Source organism: Pipra filicauda, unplaced genomic scaffold, assembly GCF_003945595.2.
Source record: "Pipra filicauda isolate LSUMZ 115617 unplaced genomic scaffold, ASM394559v2 scaffold169_size1572857_pilon, whole genome shotgun sequence".
Taxonomy (NCBI): domain Eukaryota; kingdom Metazoa; phylum Chordata; class Aves; order Passeriformes; family Pipridae; genus Pipra; species Pipra filicauda.
Window position 1 is genome coordinate 1,266,219 of NW_024104206.1, and position 19,629 is coordinate 1,285,847.

Sequence of the window (19,629 nt, forward strand, 5' to 3'; positions counted from 1 at the left end):
ACTGAAATGAGGGATGTGAAAGAAAGAAAATTGATTTAGGAATGTGTACTACTAATTTCTATTTGTTTTATTTGCTTTTACAAGGACTCTGATGCTAGAAATAGACACTCCAACCCACGTTTCCCTTGGAGGAAGATTATTTTTTAATTTTTTTAATGAAAACTTCCACAATATCATCATAACTTAATAAAAAAATAAGTAAAACCTTAAAAACTTCATCACTGGAAGAAGATGGTTACACATGGAAAAAATTCACAGGCACTTTTACTGATGTTTTGAATCTGTCATCATGGCTAGGCTTCGTGAACGAAGATTTAGGAAGGGCTCTATCCACATTTGTTACAAGCACGCTGGTGGCTAATGAGGCCAATACGAGATAGACAAAGCCGATTGCAAAAGGCACAGCAGAAAGACTCCTTAGGTGGTATATTCTGCAAGGCACAATTCTTTCTGCGTTGTCTTTTCTCCTCCAGAGTGATCCTGCGTGCTTTCTCAAAAGCATCAGCTGCGTTATAGATGGTGTGTCTCCAGACCTCCCGATTGGAGGCCAGAGTAGACCAGTTATGATGATCAATATGGCCAAGGCTGAGATGTTGTTTTAGGGAGTCCTCGTATCTTCTCTTCGGGGCTCCTCTCTTGCGGCAGCCGGTGGCAAGTTCACCATAAAGCAAGATCTTAGGGAGGCGGTGGTCCTTCATCCTGGAGGCGTGCCCTGCCCAATGCAGCTGTGTTCTCAGCAACATGGCCTCAATACTTGTGATTGCTGCTTGTTCTAGAATAGATGTATTGGTCACATAATCTGACCAGGGGATGTTTAGGATTGAATCTGTAATGACTGTAAAATGAGCAAATGGTGTAGGATGAAGCCATGTGTCTAGGGTATCAGAACTGTTGCAATTAAATGAGAAGATCAGACCCCAGAAGTGAATCTAAGTCCAACGATATCCTCTACATGAGGTCTGGGTTCAGTCTTCAGATAATTCAGTGTGATGATAAGGCATAGGCACTACTTCTCAGACATAAAGCAGAGACAGGGTGACTTCTAGTGAGTTTCTTCCTGCACCCAAAGCAAGACTATGAGCTTCTTTATCTTATTTTTAAAATGTTAACCTCAAACACAGTAAAGGAACTCTGAAAGCTGGCACAGAAATAATTGTCAAGAAGCTTTGTCAGTATTAAGGCCATTTGTACTGAGAAGGTGGTACTAAATGAAAATTGCAATTCATTGTCAAATGGAGGGAGGGGAAGATGGGACTCAACCTTCCCTCATCCTCTAACTTGCCTTAGGAGATTTTAGAACTTGTTCCATACCTGGCTGAGATGTTGATGGAAAACTTGTGTTCCCAGCTCCAGGTAATGGGGTATGTCTGGGAACTCTTATCTAAGGAAGGCAAAAGTATCTCAGAAGGTATCCAGCTAAATATCAGCTGTGTTGTGTTCTAAACTTGTGATGCTTTTGTTTTCAGCCTCCTAGCCTCACCTGAAATCTTCCTATATAAATTTTGTTTTGTCTGGAAGATCACTTGGATTCTTGGGGCGATATCAACCACCTTCAGAGGCTGCAGATCTGGAAAAAAGAAAAAGGAAAGGGTGTATTCAGACACCTCTATGAGAAGGCCACGGTCAGGTGAGCGTGGGAAATGCAAGACCTCTGAGGCAGTTTGGGATCACAGCACAAAGAACAACGCTGGGGTAGACAAATAACAAATGCCTCTCCTGCAAGGGACGGACAGGAGAGTGACTACCCATTGCTCTGGGGAAAACCCTAAGCCACCACCTGAGGGGCTTTGGACAAGGAAGGGAGTTCAAAGTATTGGGGTAAGTAGGGGAGGGACAGGAAAGTCCATGATGATGAGGTAGGAAATACAACTTGGTTTTACAGGGTATTCTGTGATAATGAATGCCTTCTTTGAGGGCACTGCATTATCCTTATCTGGTTTCGGCAAAAACATATCAGTGCTGGTTAGTGAGTAAATATGTTTTATGGTTGCTGTAGGTTCAGTTTGGTTTTGTCCTTCCTGAGAAGGACACAACTATCTGGACATGCAGCTATCAAGCTGCATTTCACAAAAAATACTTGTACATGTGTATGTAGGCATAGGTGTAGTAAAAAGAATCTGGTTCACATTCAAAAAAATAAGCTGTTTTGTTGTGAATACTGTTTCTATTTACTTTCCAGATATAAGTTGTATACCCCAAGAATAATAGGAAAACTGGGTCCTCAAATTATCATTGTGTGATCTTAAAAATTACTGTTTTTCTTTCCTAAATGCAATTGAAATGTGAGGTTTTTATCTGCAAATGAAACAGTTTTGTGTAATACCCACTCTCTCAAGCACAAATAGAAGTTATTAGAATACAGGTCTACAGTTGACTGTTATATTCCAAGGGGTCAGTCTTCATTTCTGATGTAAACTGATCTGAGAACAGGTTGTCACCACAGTGTAGCCCTGTCCTCCTTCCCCTGCACTGGCTATATGTTCTTACCCTGTAGCTAGATGCTCACAGCTTCTGAAGGCCAGACCAGAAAGACGATCAACAAATTCATCAAGCTAATATCTAATTGTCCAGTTTGAGATGACCTCCTCTGAGCTCAACTTCATCTTTGTAAAAAAACAGTGGTTTAGAACTGCTTTCCTACTCTGATAACAGTGTTTGCTACTGCACTAATGAAATTAATAATGAGATTTGATTATTTATACTTTTCTGCAATTTAATATTTTTCTAAGATTAAAATAATGTGAGCAGGTTTTTCTTCGGAAGTCAGGCATTACCTCTCATGGCAAAACAACTCCTGAAATGTACTTAATGCATTTAAAACTTCCTTAACCAGGCTAGATGAACCATTAAATAATATCAATAGTTCTTGTTTACAATTTCTCAAGTTCTGTGTTCTCACTTGCTATAATGAGTGCTAGTATAATAAACAGCTTTATACTTTGGTTAAAACTCACCACTGGAACTCATAGATCAGAAAAGAATGTACAAAAAGATAAAACTTCCTTGTAACAGACTGTAACTGCTTCTGGGCTAGGAGGTGGTTAATAACATGATATTAACTCAGTCCTGCAGGCACTCCCATTCAAAGCAAGTGTGCTGCTTTGAAATACAAAATAGTACTGTATTTTGGACACAGAGAAAGGCTGAAAAGGCTCCCAAGTGCTGGCTTGTATCCCCGGGGATGAAGAAAACGTGGTGTACTTAGTGGCACAGACTCAATCACTCCATCTCCTCCCTCTCTCCAAGCTGGTCATGTTCTCTCTCCAGCTCTCCAATCTGAGCCCAATCTAGACCCTGTCCCTTGTGCACTCTGGTTGATTTGTCATCTCCTCTGTTCTCTTTAAGAATCTCCTCCAGGCAATCCCAGATGCCACCCTTGAGCTCTCTATGAAAATCACTATCCAAGCTCTTTGAGCCTCCTACATATAAACCTGTCTCCCTTCTCAGACACTTGCCTCCTTTCTGGTCCTCTACAGGTGTCCTTGTCCTGTCTCCCATCAGCGCCCCAATATCTTTTTACCATTTTGTTTGTTTAGCTGGTTCCTATCGCAGTCTGGATAGGAACTGTGAAATCTTTCCCTCCCTCTCAAGCATAATTTCTTACCACAGTCTGCCTCTCCATGCTAAACTTTCCTGTTTCCTGTCTCTGTCTCACACTCTTTACCAGCCTTACCAGTACTCCTCAGATTTGTCTCCCTTCTTGCTCATCCTAGACAATTCATCAGTTTCTAAACCCTAACCTCCTTACCTAGCCAACCCTGATGACCAGTTACGGCTGCAACTCCTCACTATTAGATAATTGATTCATGCCAGACTAAATCTGTTTCCTCTCCCAATCTGTTGTTTCTACACAACTCAATGTTTAAGTTAAATGGCACTCCTGGTGGTGGGCAGTGTCACTGAAGCCACCACAGACACTGGAGACCAGGCTTCCACATTCCTATCTCCAGTGCCATTTCCACCTGCTGCTGCTCCTGCCACTCTGGGCTGGTGCAGGCTTTGCAATGCTGGAGCACAGAGTCTAAGAGCTGTGCTGAGATAAAGACAGCTCAGATGACTTTATGTGTAAAATCCATTATTACTTCTTATTGTTGGTGTTTTTAAGAGCTATTATGTTGTTTTGCTCCCTTTGATAGTGCTTATGGTTCCTGTAAGCATAGCAATCATCTCATCTAATGCAGATACTATAAAGCTTCAAAAATAGGCCACACTGGGTTCAAATGTGATGATGAAAAGCTAGCTGGAGTTGTCAGTAGAGACTTTGACACCTCTTTGAGAAGGACCAAGAGTTGTCTCACAATGGACATAGCTTCTTATTTCCATGCTTATAACTCTCAAAGCATGGCACTTGACAGCTATCTCTGTAAGTAACCTATGGGTGTGCTTCTCAAGGAATTGTCTGAAAACATAAAAAGCCTGTAACAGGAACTCGTAAGTCAAAATGCAGCCATGTTAAGCCTGCATGTGTAAAACTTGTGCTGCTGCTTGTTTACTTGTCTTTGTCACATAGCATACCATTTCTTAAATAATACATTATCATGTCACTTTTTTTCTGCGGCTTTTTGGAGTGGGAGTTGATGGTCCTTAAGGATCCCTCTGAATTTGAGATATTCTATGATTCTGTGAAACTGAAGTGCATATTTTAAGACTGAACACAATTGAACTCAGCTCTATAATAGCTTTGGATTAATTTTTTATACTGTATATCAAGTTTTAGGTAAGTCACACACAAAAGCAGTCGTCAAAACACTGGAGAAGCTCTCTAACACAAGATGCTATTTTTGTTTTGTGAATGAGTCTAACTTTAAAAAAGAATCATTAGGCTTTCTCTACCCTTAACACTTCAGTGGTATGGAAATTGTAGCTATAATTTGCTTGCACTTCTAGGTGGAATTTTTGAAGATGAAGAGAAAGAAATCAAGGTCAAAGACTTGTAGGATGCTAATAGAAGGTGGAGAAGAGTTACAGGACTTGGAAAGAAGAACACCTTTTATGAGAACTGTAGGAGAATTACAAAAAAAGAAAGCAGAATGTTGGCAGTGAAGGGAAAGGAAGGTAACATAACTAAGCATAAGAGTTCAGGTGCCTGTGTCAGAGGGAGGTGGGAATGCACCTGGGCTGAGGTCATTGCAAACTTTGGCAAGACAGGTTTCATAAAATTAAATGTTGCATTACATCTGAATGTCACCTAGCATGAGGTAGGGTGTGGCCCAGTACCTTTTGTTTAGTAAGTGTAGACATAACAGAAACAAGTTTGAGAAATCCTGCTTCTGGGGTAGCAACTTTTCACAAACCTGGGGCTGCAGCACTGGCACCAGTGTGGGAATCCCCCTTACAAATCCTTTGCTTGCTCATCCATCACAGGAATTAAAGTGGCTGGCTGCACCACTGCATATGGTGGGGATTTTGGTCTCTCTCACTACAGCTTCTGGAGGTGGACGGTCCTTGGCAGGTGCTGTGCAGGGGAGCCAGGGCCTGCTCTGGGCTGTGCCGGTGGGTGCAGAACTGCAGCACCTGTGGGCCTCCAGCCCCACCACTCTCCTGCATGGGGACAGGGGAGGCACCTTGCACACCCTTCATCTATGCATAACCTGGCACTTGTTGTTACTATAACAACCCTTTTGATTTATTTATGTAAATACTTTCCGTAAAGAACAAAGATTAAAAAAGCAAATACATTAAAAAAAAAAGATGCTTGGTTGTTGTCTGTGGTTTCACAATAATCCATTGTTAGGCAAAGGGGCTGCATTATCTCTATGGCAAACATTGATTTGCTGTTTCTGGTAGGAATATGTAGTCTTTTGGTGCACCTCTGGTGACATTATAACTGAGGGATGGTGAAAGAGCCGAGTGTGAACAAGATTTGTGTGATTCAGCTGTTTGCACAAAGGGAACTAAGTCTGTTGATCATCAGGCAGTGTAGCAGATGTCAGATGGTCACAGGTGATGCAGTTTCAAATGTAAATACACGGTGGAGATGAATTAAAACTTTACCAGCTGTGGGAAAAGTGTGTTAGTACAGATACTGATTTTCAGCCACTGCTGTTGTAGTCTTCAATGTAAATACATGACCAAGCTTAATAAAAATTTTACTTGACGTGGGAAAGGTCTGGTAGCAGGAATGTGCAAGGTAAACAATGGAAGAGAAACCATAGAATAAAACAAATAGACATAGAAATTATTTTTTAATTTTTGCAATGGTTTTTCTTTCACATTATAGCATAATTTATATTTCTTATCTGTGAATGTCTATTTGCAATTTAAAGCCATTTAAATTTATCTTCTAATTATAAGCATACTAGAATTAATAAAGAAAGTGAAAAATGGATTTTTGCATATATTTGACCATAGCATTCAGTTTTGAAGTAAAAAATTATCTTGGAAAAATTACTTGCTCTGCCCTTAAATTCTTTTCTTTTTAACTTTTTTTTTTCAGTTTGGCAGGGTGGCAGACACAATTTTAAGTATGCTCAAACCAGAACTTGGTTAGTACCAGATATTTAATTTCATTGCATGAGGAAAAATATTCAAGATATTAATGATGGACAGAGGGGCTTGGAATGCATTTCAGGTTTTTGACCGAGGATCATTTACCTGGAAACAGTTAATTCACTTACTGGCTTTTTCATCTTCTGGTCTCTTTAACTAAGATTTAGTATTTTCTGTAAGTTAGATGCTTCAACTTAATCTAAAATTTTGGGTTTGATGCTAAGTTATTTGGTCAAACTGCAGCTGCACAAGTCAGAAAAGAAAATAAATAATAATTCTCTCATATCTATATAAAATTTTTCCTCAGTTGTTACTCTTATAGAGCTTTACACTTTCTTGAATGTATTTCAGGGATATAGAGCATGTTCTCAGGCACTGGAATAATTAAAATTATCATCAAAATTGAGCAACAAGGTATGGCAGCTGCAGTCTCAATTTGGAGGAGAAAGCAGAGTAGATAGCAGTCACCAAACTATTAGTAAACTAGTGCCAGTGTCATTGCTTCTTTCTCCACCAGGGACAAATCACCTAGATGTTTTGCTTGTTCTCCCTCCTGAGTTATTAGGGGAGTCTTTAATCTTGTCTTTCTGGAGCAGGTCCAGGTCTGCAAATGGAAAATACATCTATTAGATTCTGATATTTATGTTGAGAAAGCTTTTCTATAGGCCAGGTTATCTAGATACTCCCACTCTAGAGAGAAAGGGGCTGTTTGCTGTGAGTGAGGACACGAAAACTGCAGCCCTTCACCTGTCCCTCTTACCTGCAATGTGTGCTATGCAATGCTCATTGGTTTGTACTCACTCAACTTTCTCAATTTTCCAAAATAAGACCTATTCTTTGGGCATCCCAAGCATGCAGTCCTTAATTGGTCAGCATTGCAGATACCTGCAGTTCTGGGTATTACACAGCTTTAAAACCTGGCACTGCTTTGTTGTTGTTCCCAAAGCTATTTCTTGCAAAGGCTGTTTTATCCAGAGCCATCTCTCTGGGTATTGTTTTCTTTTTGACCACAAGGGAGGAAGCCTCAGCTCTTCCCTGAGAAGTCAGGGAGTGGTAAGCTGGTGTTTCTGAAAGACCTTTTGATCACTGGCCCAAGAATCAGGATAGCTGGGGCCTATTCCGTGCCAGCTAGTACCTGCACATGTCTGGCCAAGGCACAATAGCTGTAAACTTTGCAGGGGGTGTTATTCATTTACTTGGACTCACTCTTTCCATATGCATAGTCTTCCTCGAACAAGGCTGGGGTGCTGTATTGTCTGTTTGACTTTCCTTTCATTGTAGGAATGTGATGCTGCTTGTTTCTTTAATATTGAGAGAAGCACGTGGTTGGTGTTAAAAACAGTAATGAGTAATCATGACTTTAGAGCCAAAGAAAACAAACAGAGAATCTGGGAACCTTGAATATGTAAGTCTTCATATTTAGGTGGTGTTTGCTTGGCCTTTTAATTTGGATTTTTTATTTGCAATCAAATAAAACTTTGATAGATAGGTTTGCAGCTAAGCTAACTTTATCTCAAAGGCTAACAAGCTTTTCAAACAAAACACTTTTTAAAATTAGATCACAAAGCTGTCTTCTGTGGTACTACTCAGGAATGAAGCAATGTTAGGTGTTCAGTAGAGACTTAGCTTGCAGAATTTGACATTATCAGAGGCCAAAATAACCACAGGCTTCTCAGCTTCTTCATCTGTTTTTATCTGTGGTTCATTGACATCACAGTGGAGACATTTGGTCATTCAGATACTGCAAAATAGAAGTAGAACTGAGGTAAAAAATTCTCACACTCCTTTTTCATGTTCTTCTCGCATTCTTTGAAATGGGGGGAATCCATTAACATCACTCTTCTACTGGAGCTGTATTTCAGCTCCATCCACTTGGCTACAAGGGTATTAGCACAAGGATAAAACACAAGAGTAAAATGAATTGTTCTTAGCAAAGGCCTCCAAGCATATAAATTATGGAGAAAATTTATTATCTGTGTTTAGTGAAAAGCTTAACAAGTGAATGCCAGGACTGTAGAGCCACAGAAAAGGAGGGATGGCTCCACATGAATTTTGTGCTGAAGTGCAAGCGAATGTACAGAGCCTAGATTTTGGTGTTTAACACCACCAAAACCTCAGGGGTTAAACCTCTCATCAGCTAATTATGAGCATCCTCTATATTGTTCTGGAAACTGCACAGCTGTTAAATATGACTCTGGAGCCCTGTTGCCCATGCAACACAGGTCTGGAGAGCTGTTATCTCACAGCCTGTAATTCCACCCATGCTTCTCCTCTTACAAACCTAGCCTCTATTTTTAAAAATTTTTTAAAATGAAACTCTTCTATATTATTCTATATGCATATTATTGTTATTATACTGCTTTATTATATATTTTAATTATATTCAAAGTCATGAAGACTGTTGGTGATCAACCATATGCACAGCTAGGAGAATAAGGGATGATGAAAAACTACCCTGAAATGTGGGATGTTGTGATACCTCATGTGTGCCTGTGACTTGTCTGTTTTGGCCAGAAGACGAGTATTTGTCACAGTAAAATGAAGCCCTTGGTAATGTCAAAAACAGTCTCATTAGATGTCTGTGGAATTTGAGCTTTTAATTCACAGAGGACAGGTCCACACCAGCCATGAATGATGGCACAAGAAAGACTTGAAGTAGCGCCAACCCAAGCTCATCTATTCATAAAAAGTGCCTTTGCACAGAGTTGCGTGCTTGGAGCAAAAATCAAGGTAGTTGCACTAGAGAGATGCTGCACCTGTCACGTATGACCTGGTAGCTGAGACACCGCCTGGCACTGATGTGACAACATCACCAATCGCTCTGAATTCTGCTTGCTTAGATGTATCTGTGCTCCGTTTCGGCAGTTTGTGGAGGCCAGTGTAAGAAAGGAGCCTGAGACATGCTGCTGTTCAACAGTTGGAAAAACCATCTATTTAAAGTCTTAATGCTACTTCTGGAATAACTGAAACTACTTTAGAATGCATGTTGAATTTTGGGAGTAGTTAAAATAAGCATAAAAGAAGTTTGCAACATTCACATAGATCATGCCAACAGGTATAGCTCCTTAAAAGCTGATGCAACCTCTTTCAGGTTCTTTTAGAGATACCAGAAATGAACTACAGAAAAATTGCCCTAGAAACTTGAGCTAGGACAAATGGTGAAGCTGGACTACTCTTTACATTGAACAGGAGTCTGTTATGCTTTTAGTCTATTACACTTTTTTTTTTTTAAACCTAAAAAGTTCCACTACTAGAGAAAGATGAAAATAGTGGAGTTAGACAAGAAGCTCATATTTTATGGTGTTTAAGTCTAATCTTCCTTTTGCTTGGTTGAAGTTTGACTTGGTTTTGGATCTTAACTTTATAGAACTGTAATCCCCTGATTACTTAAAAGGGAAAGTAACATTCCTTAAAAAAGAAACATCTAATTTGCCCTTTTTTTTTTTTTTTTTTTTGGATCGCAATCATAGAAAATTGGCTTGTAATCTTCCCCATTCCTTGCTTGCTCTTTGTCATCAGAGGCAAAGTTGAGATTTCTGTACAATCAACAGTTGGGCATAAATTAGATTGCCTGAGAATTTATGTATCATGTTTAAATAAACCACGACATTTCTTTCCTCAACTGTATAATTCAAAAGTCAACATCCAGTCTTTCTTCACCCTGGTGATATCTACTGGTGTTTGCCAAGCACTGTGCATCATCCCAGCCAACCTCTCCAAGAGAAATCAGTGTGGTACAATGCCCTGATGTGGCCCTAGTGCAAGGCCACCTGGATGGTGTTGCTGCTGTGGGATGGCACTATGTCCAGACTAATTACAATGTCCTCTCTGCAGCACCACTTAGGCGATGCTTGTTTGGCAGTAGGTCAACAAACCTAAGTACTGACTCCATTGAACATGAAAATATGTCTCAGATCTCTGGAAAGGTCATTTTAGACACCAAGCTGAGACTCTGGTCCAGTCTACATCATAAATGGAAACATGGGGGGTATTTTTTCTCCCATTATCTTCTTCTCGAGGGATCATCCCCTAATGTTCATAGTGTTTTTATTCTTACGTGTTCTGGCCTTACCCCACTGCCTTTGCTTAGGAAGCCCCACCTTGCCAAGCAGGAGACTGACCACTGCTGTATCTGAAGTCAAGTCCTTCAACCTAGTCCAGTGGACAGGAAAGATACTTATCACTGCCTTTTGGGAGCTCAGGATACCAAAGTTATTGTCCTGATGTAACCCACCAGTCATCAGGGGTCACAGTGTACTGGTTTAGTTCAGAAAATGAGTTTAGGGAAAGAATTCAAATAAGCAAGTTTGTAAAGTGTCTCTTCAATTAGCAGAGGAAAAAAAGCTGGTTTTGCAGGAGTACTGTGGTATGTTGTTATCTTCTGAACCCCTTCTGGAAGAGCTGGTCTCTTTCCATTGATTATGATTGACTGGAAACTAAAAATAAGGGATTTACAGAACAGCAGCATTTTTCTGAACAGAGAAAGTAAAGATCAGCACTAGAAAGGTATTGTACTTTCTTGTTGGTCTATATAACTAGAAATACCAGCTTTTAGTAATGCCATTAAACTCTACAGATCTCCAAGTTGTTTGATGATACTCATCACATCTATGAGCACTTTTTTCCTCTTCTTGGCAATTACTTGTTATTCTTATAAACAGTCACTGTTACATCTAATCAGGTTTAAACATCTGGATCATACGAATCTAAGAATAGTAGTCTAGAGAAAAGGGAATTTTAATGTGAATTAATTCTCAAAGAAAGGTGTAATTGTCTTATAGCTTGCTTTTATATCTGGAATATATGGCAAGCAGCAGCATGAGGGAGGTGTTTCCATAGGACCATCTCTTAAAAATGTTGTCCTCAGATTATTCCTATGAGTCATCAGAAGAAACATGTTTAAGGAAACGTTAAAAATTGGAAACAGCTTTGTACATCTGTTTATTTTGGGTTTTTTTTTTACACATAGTAAGCTCTGTACTTAACTACATTCTTCATGTGGCACTGTCATTGTTGTCTATACCCATGGTTTTTGTCTTTCTTCCTTGCCTTCTTAGTTTCTAACTTTTAAACTTTAATTTATTATGCCCTTTATGCTTGGTTTGCCTACAAATGATTAAAAAAAAAAGCTTTACTGTGACTTGCTATTATTAGGATGCAAAATTTCTCTTACAGGTGTCCTCAGTACTCAGTATCCTCCAAGAGTGATACACATCTGATAGGGGCAACGATTTTATGAGCATAAAGTGAATAAAAATATATACATTTTAATTTGTCACATTTACTTTGTAGTCTTACTCTCCAGAGAATTGATATTTGGTGTTAAACACACAAAATTTCATACAGTGACTACTGTTGAAATTTTTAGTCACTTCTTATTGTATGAAGGGCAACTGGGTTAGCTAAATGAGGTGCATCTTCAGGCCCCTGCTGGACAGCTGCCTTTGTTCCAAAGCCAGTTCTGCTGTGGAGTTGCTCAGGTTATCTATTCCTAATCTTTTCAAGGGAAAATGCTCTCAAGCAGCTCTTGACCCCAGTAGTTGCTCTTCAAATGACCCATAGATGTTTGCATGGAATAGCCATGGTTAGAAGAGGATGTACAGTCAGGCCTTACTGGGAGTTACTCATGAACTAAACATTTTGGGCTAACATCCAACAAATCTTTCCCCTTTTTTTGAACAACACTCCAATTTTCAGTCCAAGAACCTTTCCTTCAGAAATTTTCTTATTACAAAATGCATGAATCACAAAGAGTTTTAACGAATCATCATTCCATATTTGGAAGGTCCCAAAGACCTACCTCCATCTCTAACCTCCTTTCTTGACTCCTTGGGGTTTTAGGGAATACTTCAGAAAGGCAGCTTGAGTGGTCTGTTCCCATTCTCTTGAAGCACTCGAATGACAAACCCCTGAATATATGGCCAGTGAGACACTGCAGTATTATGTTGTTCCGTCAAGCTGCGATGAGCGTCTTGACATACCTAATTTCCATTCCAAGTTCCTGATTACCTTTATGTACACTATTGCTGAATACCAGCCCATGTTTACTGTGCTGGCCTTCTGCAAAATACAAACAATAAATTATACAAGATATTTTGAATCAAAGGTAAGAAAAGCCAAGTTAATTGAAAGGACTTAAAGGTGAAGGGTTTTAGATTGCTTTCCTCTTTCTCCAGGGTTCCTGAGATCTCCCATACTGGTTCACCTACTCTGTGATTTCTGTTTTGGACAAGGCTCAAGTTGTGTTGGCAAGCCTGACCAAGTCCACAAGAAAGGTGGGAGAACATTCCTGTGAGCTTTTCCACCTCTTGGTTTTATATTCAAAGGCCATGAAGTGGCTTCCTCCTCCTTGGAGAAGGAAAGGCCTCTGTCCTGGCCTTTTCATTTGAGGGTGGGCATAAGAGACCTGTCCCTGCAAGTTTGGCAGCCATCCTGAGCTGGCTCTGTTTGCTTGTAACTTTGGTTGACAGCAGTGTCCTGAACTGAGCAGGCACCTTTCAGAGGTGCGAGCTGTGTGACTTGGCACAAGATGAAGGCTGCACCAGGTGAAGGCTGTGCCAGCTGCTCTACGTGACACACTGAACAAAATTTCTCTGCTGTCAGGTAGGAAAGTATTATTTACTGTAATGACTAAAAGCGTCCCCCATTTTGTTTTTCAGGTATTTTTGACACGCTGCTTTGTAGGCAATTGCATTTGGTGAATACCAGCAAGCGCCATGCTGCACGTGCAATCCTCGATACAGTGGGCTCTTAAATGCTATTGTGTGATGTAATGGCAAGGTGATGATATGCTCTATAAGGCAGTTCTTACCTTCAAGATCTACCTGAAGAAGGGGAATTTATGAAAGGACTTTTTTTAAAGTGTTGCTGTGTTCAAAAACCTACAGCCACAGACAGCTCATGAGGTAAAACTGCACAAATCCTCCGTGCAACCCCTTTCTGGCCGTGAAAATGATACGTGTGTGTTTTGTCTTTAAATAACAGATAATTTGTCTTTGCTTATACTTTGCTTATACTACGCACACAGGAGGATCTATTCCCTGATGGGCTTTAGGTAAGTGGATTTGTTAAACATAGCTCAAATAGTCTCTTCCTTTCTTTATTACTGAAAGAAATTTGGTGATGTCGGTACCTGTGTGTCCTGTTGATCACCAGGTTAATGGTGCATCTTTGAGGGGAAAAAAAAAGACTTCTCTTCCAGGGGCAGAACACTGGGCAGCAATTAGGGTCAGGGGTGTGGGAATATGTGGAGCTACAGTGCACTGGGAAGGCTGGTCACTTTGGAGAAGAAATTCTGAGATAATGGGCAGAGGTAATTGTGGTTCAGATGGCTTAAATGGCTGCCAGCCCAAGAGGCAGACAACACGACCAGAAATAGCAAGTGTGACATGTTATCCATCCAAGAAGGGAGAAAGCAGTGACCAGAACAATGCAGGTATGTTATAGTGTGCAAGGCCTCAGAAAGAATTTTAAGGCAACATTTATTAACATACGGAGGTTGATTAAACAGAAAGTCAGGTGCAGGTAGGATGTGCAAACCCACAAATTTATTTTATTTTTTGAATAAAAACACAAACTTTGAATAAAAACATTTGTTTTCTAGGCCTGCTGAATTCTTCATCTGTGCTCCTGTGAAACTGTGACTATATTCTCAGAAAGAAGTAATACCTAAATCTGGAGAAGTATTAGTGTGAGAAGTGCGATGCTGGTGAAGAGCTGTCTGACAGACATATATGAGTCAATTGGTATTGGTTCAGAGGATCATACAAAGAAACTGCATGAGGACTGCAATACTAAAAATCAGTGTAAACATATATAAAATACAGAATGGGTGGATGGTAAGAATATTAGAAGTCAATTGTTTGTTTTAGCCAGAGAAGTAAGTCTAGGGAGAATAGCTTATCTAGCCAATTGTGGCTCCCTGTTCTTCTGTAGTGTGGAAGAAGCCATCTTCCAATGCTAGAAGCTCTGTTGTAGCTCTGATGCCATGTTTTAACTCCTTGAATCTCAGGCCAAGGCTAAATTCTTTTATTGAAGCTTGTTCTGCCTGCTGGAGTTAACACTGTGGCAGAAATGGCCTTAGCATCCAGCCTGCCCTAATTCAGAACAGAAAAAATGGATAGATAAGATGGAGGTTATCTCACAAAACATATCTTGCAATTCCTGCAAACCAAAGCCCACAAAAAACCTATGCATTTTCTTATCTGTGAATAGTTTTACTGTATCACCAGGATCTATGGACTAGAAAAAGCATCAGCAAGTTACACCCTGAACCTCCAGGCCTGTGAACTTTCATTCCTTCTGGCCAGTTGTAAACTCTTAGGAGAGGATGAGATCTCCACATCTCACCCTGTTCATCAGAGCTGGTGTGTGTTTCTGCCTATTACAGCACAGCTGGATTTGCTAGTGGCTGAGGGTGAGGACCAGCTCCTACATTAACAGCAGAGAGTACTTCAGCCTTATTCCCCTTCCCTCCCTCTGCATACTTGTCATTACAAACCACAGCCTGGCTGTCAGATGTGCGATTTATGGGGTTAGTGCTCCTGCTGTGCCATTCTCCAGCCCTGCCAGCTCTTCCTCATCACCGAGCTGTGAACTCCAGTTTGTTCCCAGAGGGTAGTCCCCTTTGTGGGCCATGGCACTTTATGCTGGGATACCTGGAATGCTGATGTACTGTGTTCTTCCTGCATCCCAAGGGGCAGCAGACGCCCGCTGCACCTGAAACGGTGAGAGCCTCATGGCTGCTCCCACCTGCAGTGAATTCCCCTCTCCTGGTAGTGCCAGAGAGCTGCAGGCTGCTCAGGCTGCCCTGGGAGCAGATACAGCACGGGCAGAAAGAGGAGGAAGGGATTTGGTGGGGGAATTGTTTTGAATGGTGGCAGCAGCAGGTGGGTGCTGCGGGCAGCCTGACCTGGTGACCAAGGGGCCACTGGGAGTCAGATGAAGCTGCTCCCCTGGTAGAGGTCATCTGATGCTGCCTCATGACTGAAAGGTGACATATTTTGAAGAATTCAGCAGGAAGTTTTTCGCTTTTTCAAATTAGCCAACTCAATGTTCCTGTGCTTACTGGCCTGGATAAAACTGCCACTAAACCACTTCTTATAGGAAAGTATTTCAAGGAGAGAAGGTTCTCAAAAATGGTTGTTGAAATTGGGCATCTCCATGTCCTCCCCTTCAAAAAACAATTTTAAGCTAAGGACCACCTGAAAGAGGAAAGTTTAAAACAAAGATTGCAGACTAGAGATGTGTCATATCTCATGTATGCTTTGGTATCTATCCCAGGCTATATTAACTTGTCCTTCACGAGGAATTGCTCTTAACCATTTATCTCAATCTTACATCTTCAATGTGCTGCAACAGATTAATTCTCTTTAACGTGAAACACACTATGCAAACATCAGATATTATTACACTATTATCAGGCATAATAAGCCTTATGTATTTTGTTTACAGATTACTCTAAAGGTGCTGGGAACTGTTCTATATGCCCCCTGAACAGATCATGCTGATTTTGCTTTAATACCATTTATGGTCTGCTTTAATTTTCAAAATGCAAGACCAGCAGCTGAATCTGCCACGTAGTATATTTACTACACCTTTTGGAAATGGTGTATGGGACTAAGAACAAGAGTCAGTGACTTTCCAGAGGAAATATCAGTAAGTCAGTCAGTAGAAGGCACAATAGCATGTTTGATTTTACAAATAGAGGAGTTGTACAAGCTATTTCTGCTTCCTCACGCTACCCTTTGCTGTGATGGTTTGCTGTCTTCATCTCTGTAACATCGAGCTACGCAAGAGCACTTCAGCTTTGCAGGTAAGTGCATGACTTATCACAAACAGGAAAGACAAACTGCAACTGGTAACAACATTCATGTGGACTAATTCTACGAGTAGAAGGGGAAGGAGCTGGATTGAGCCTTGGGCACTCGTTTGGTGTATGCAATCATACTGTAAACTCTACTGGAAACATTGTCAGTTTGCTGCGTTCCCATTTACCCATTTTCCAGGGCTTGTACTTTGTGACACTATTTATTCATTCATGAGAAATAGGCATGCGCTCCCAAGGCACCACATCTAGAAACTGATGCTCAGTTGCTGCCAGGACTTGGTGTACCTGTCCTGTGCATGTTTAGCATCCTTGCAGGAGCTGGGGCATGTCCAGGTCCCCGAGCACAGGTGGGGAGCTCTGTCCTGTCCACATCCCCATCACTGCTTTTCTTGGCAGGCTGCAGTTCACAGTGAGTGCCTGAGACAGGCTTTCATCCCACACACAGTGGTCCCTATTGTTCTTAGTGCATCTGATCTGAAAAAAATCCTGGTTGTTATTTGTGATGCTAAGTTTCAGTGAAAAGAACAGCCGAAAGCAGAGGACAATTAAATCTCATCAAGGACTTCAATCTGTGGAAAAGTCATACATAAGAATTATTCTGAAATGTCTGCTCTGATTATCTCTGAATATTACAAGCTCTGTATTTTGTTCTTCTTTTATTGTATTCAACAGCATTTTTCCAATAAAGAACTTCTATGGACTTTTTTCAAACTCACATAATAATGAAACAAAGTGCTCTGTGATATGTGACACGTGCAAACCCTTGCTGTGACTGACAGGGGAGAGGGCTAGTAAGTCAAATCTTGTTTCCTGCAACCAGTAACAATTTATGAGGCCTGTGGAGACAGAGTTGATAAATAAATAGCAGACCAATGCAAGCATGATGTGGGGATCAAGAACAGAACGTAACGAATTGTAAATGGGCTATATATAATTTATAGAAATTAGCATACTGTTACAGTTTTACAACTCTGAAAGTCTTGAGTTACACAGCAGCTGTAACAGAGACACCTCTTTAAATCTTAATATATGCAAAATGACACTTGTTACCTTCAGGTTTTAAAAGAAAGTGTCCTTCCAGTACAATTAAGAAGCAATTCTTGTCTTCTTGCTGAACTAAGTTATGTTTGTTACTTAGACGGAGAAACAATTTTAAAGTAAGGGAAGCTGTAGGTTTGTGATAGTGTAATTTTTACTGATAGTGCAGCAATTTTAATTAAAATGCATTAACTGATTATTAAACTGTTCCAGCAATATGAGAGAGATACTTAGCAAGACTTAAAAACGATAGCTTAATTAGGTCATATTGTGCCAGAGTTTATCAATTGATCTTTTTTATTGTGATAAAATTATGTTTTCCTGTTCAGAGGAATTGTTCATAATGCTTTTAAAAGTTAGCAACATCCACGTTTTACAGTAAGCAGATGGTCTCTGCTATAGTATTGCCTCTTTGGACTTGAGCAACCAGCCGGAGTTTAGATCTATTTCCTTTAGGAAAAATAGTTAATGATGGAGTCAGAAATCTGTGAAGTATACCTCTGTATTTCCAAAAAATGTTCAAATTCCCGTTTCACTAATTCAGCATAAGAATAGGACAGAGAATATTTTATTGTGACTTTCTGCTGGCATCTTTCTGTCATCATTGAGCCCAAAGGTTTGGATATTTTTTCAGTACCTTTGAGGTCTGCTTCGTGTACAGGTGCAGAAGGAGTGTACAGGTTGGAAAGGTGAGATGAAGCTTCTTTTCTTTGTAAACATGCTCAACTGGCTGCTGTTAATTATACTTGCTTGTCCTGCTACCAGCAACACCATGTCCAGTGTCAGCCAAGAGTTAACAAATTGGGTAGGAAGAAAACAATGGATTTCTTAAAATACAGATAGCTTCTAACTGTCTGTGAATAAAAAAGGAGTCAACAATGCCTACTTTCCCAAAGCACTTGAATCTGTAAATTAAGGTTTGCATAAGAGTGTGAGTATTATTATTTATTTAAGAGCTCTCACATTTCCCTTTGCTTCTTCTCTTCCTCTTCCCCCATTACTCGTTTGTTGGGAAGACACTATTTGCATTCATGAATATGTGTCCAAAGTGGGAGGCAACAGGAGGATGTGGAATATAAGATTGGTTGTGAGAGTGAACAGAAGCAGGGAGGAGAGGGGTGTGGTGTGGGGGCAAGGTAAGGGAATAGACTATAAAAAGTGTAGAAAAGGTTAGCAAGAGGGGAATAAGATTAGGTTTCTTTTGTGATTAAAAATTTCTAGTCCTAAAACATTATCAGGTCTTTGTTTTGGGGATTTTTTTAACAGACATATTTTAAAATTTTTAGCTACATGTTTAACACAAGCAATAAAAGTTTTGAACAGCTATGGTAAGAAAAGATTTAAAAATTTTTCTGGGATTTAGTGGTCAAAGCAGTGATATGATTCACATTTTTAGCATTCTGACTGAAATCAAATTCAGTCTACTGTTGTTGCTATTTTTTCACATGTGCCATGTTTTAGTCTGTACCTTTTTGCCTCTGGCCAGTCCTTCCCTGTGAGTGGGTTGGAAGTGCTTGGTGCCTGGCTGCAGGGCTGTGCAGAACACCCCCTGCCCTGGACCCACCACCACCACTGCCTGTACTGCAGGCTCCAGACGAGCAATCTCTCACACATCGGTAAACGCTGAGAGTGGGTACTGGTGCATCTTAGTAGCAAAATATCTGCTAAACAGGAAGTCAAAATCAGATACTTCAGGAGGAATAAAAACAGTTGTAATAAGTGACTTTAGTGGGAAACATAATCATGGAAGATGTAAACAAAATAACACTCTTAACTCATGTCCCAAGGACGCATTTGAATTGACAAAAACATTTGAGACATGGTAGTAATGAGAATAAACTCATTCTGTGGTGAAGGTGCTGCTCAATTATTATAAGACCAAACAAACACTTATGTTTAAAATTGTTTGCCATATTATTCCTCCATAAAAACTGTCTTTCCTGTGTTGAAATATTTATTTTCCTTTTTATGTCTGAAAGCCCTTCCTGTAATTTTTCTCTTTGTGACTCCTTCACTTCTTGTTTTATTTCACCCTCCAATTCCTGGCATTGGCTCTTTTGAATGCTGTCTCTTTATGACTTTATTCATTACTCAGCTTTGGAAATACGTTGACTACTGTAAGTCCATTAATTTCTTTGCATATCATTTATGTAAGATAAAATGCACAGTATAGTAATACAAATAACTGTTCTGGCTGTAATTCCCACTGAAATCAGCACTGGTCTCTCTCTTTAATGATCAGGGCTTTGTGTTTTACATATCCATAAGAGGGA

General features: G+C 40.1%; 1 long non-coding RNA gene across 1 annotated transcript; it reads left to right on the plus strand.

The window, feature by feature from the left end:
- Window positions 1–1,488: 1,488 nt before the first annotated feature.
- On the plus strand, window positions 1,489–13,408 carry LOC120322915. Its single transcript, XR_005562879.1, has 3 exons — window positions 1,489–1,627; window positions 12,666–12,764; window positions 13,149–13,408. It is a non-coding gene; the product is annotated as an uncharacterized LOC120322915 (long non-coding RNA).
- Window positions 13,409–19,629: the final 6,221 nt, after the last annotated feature.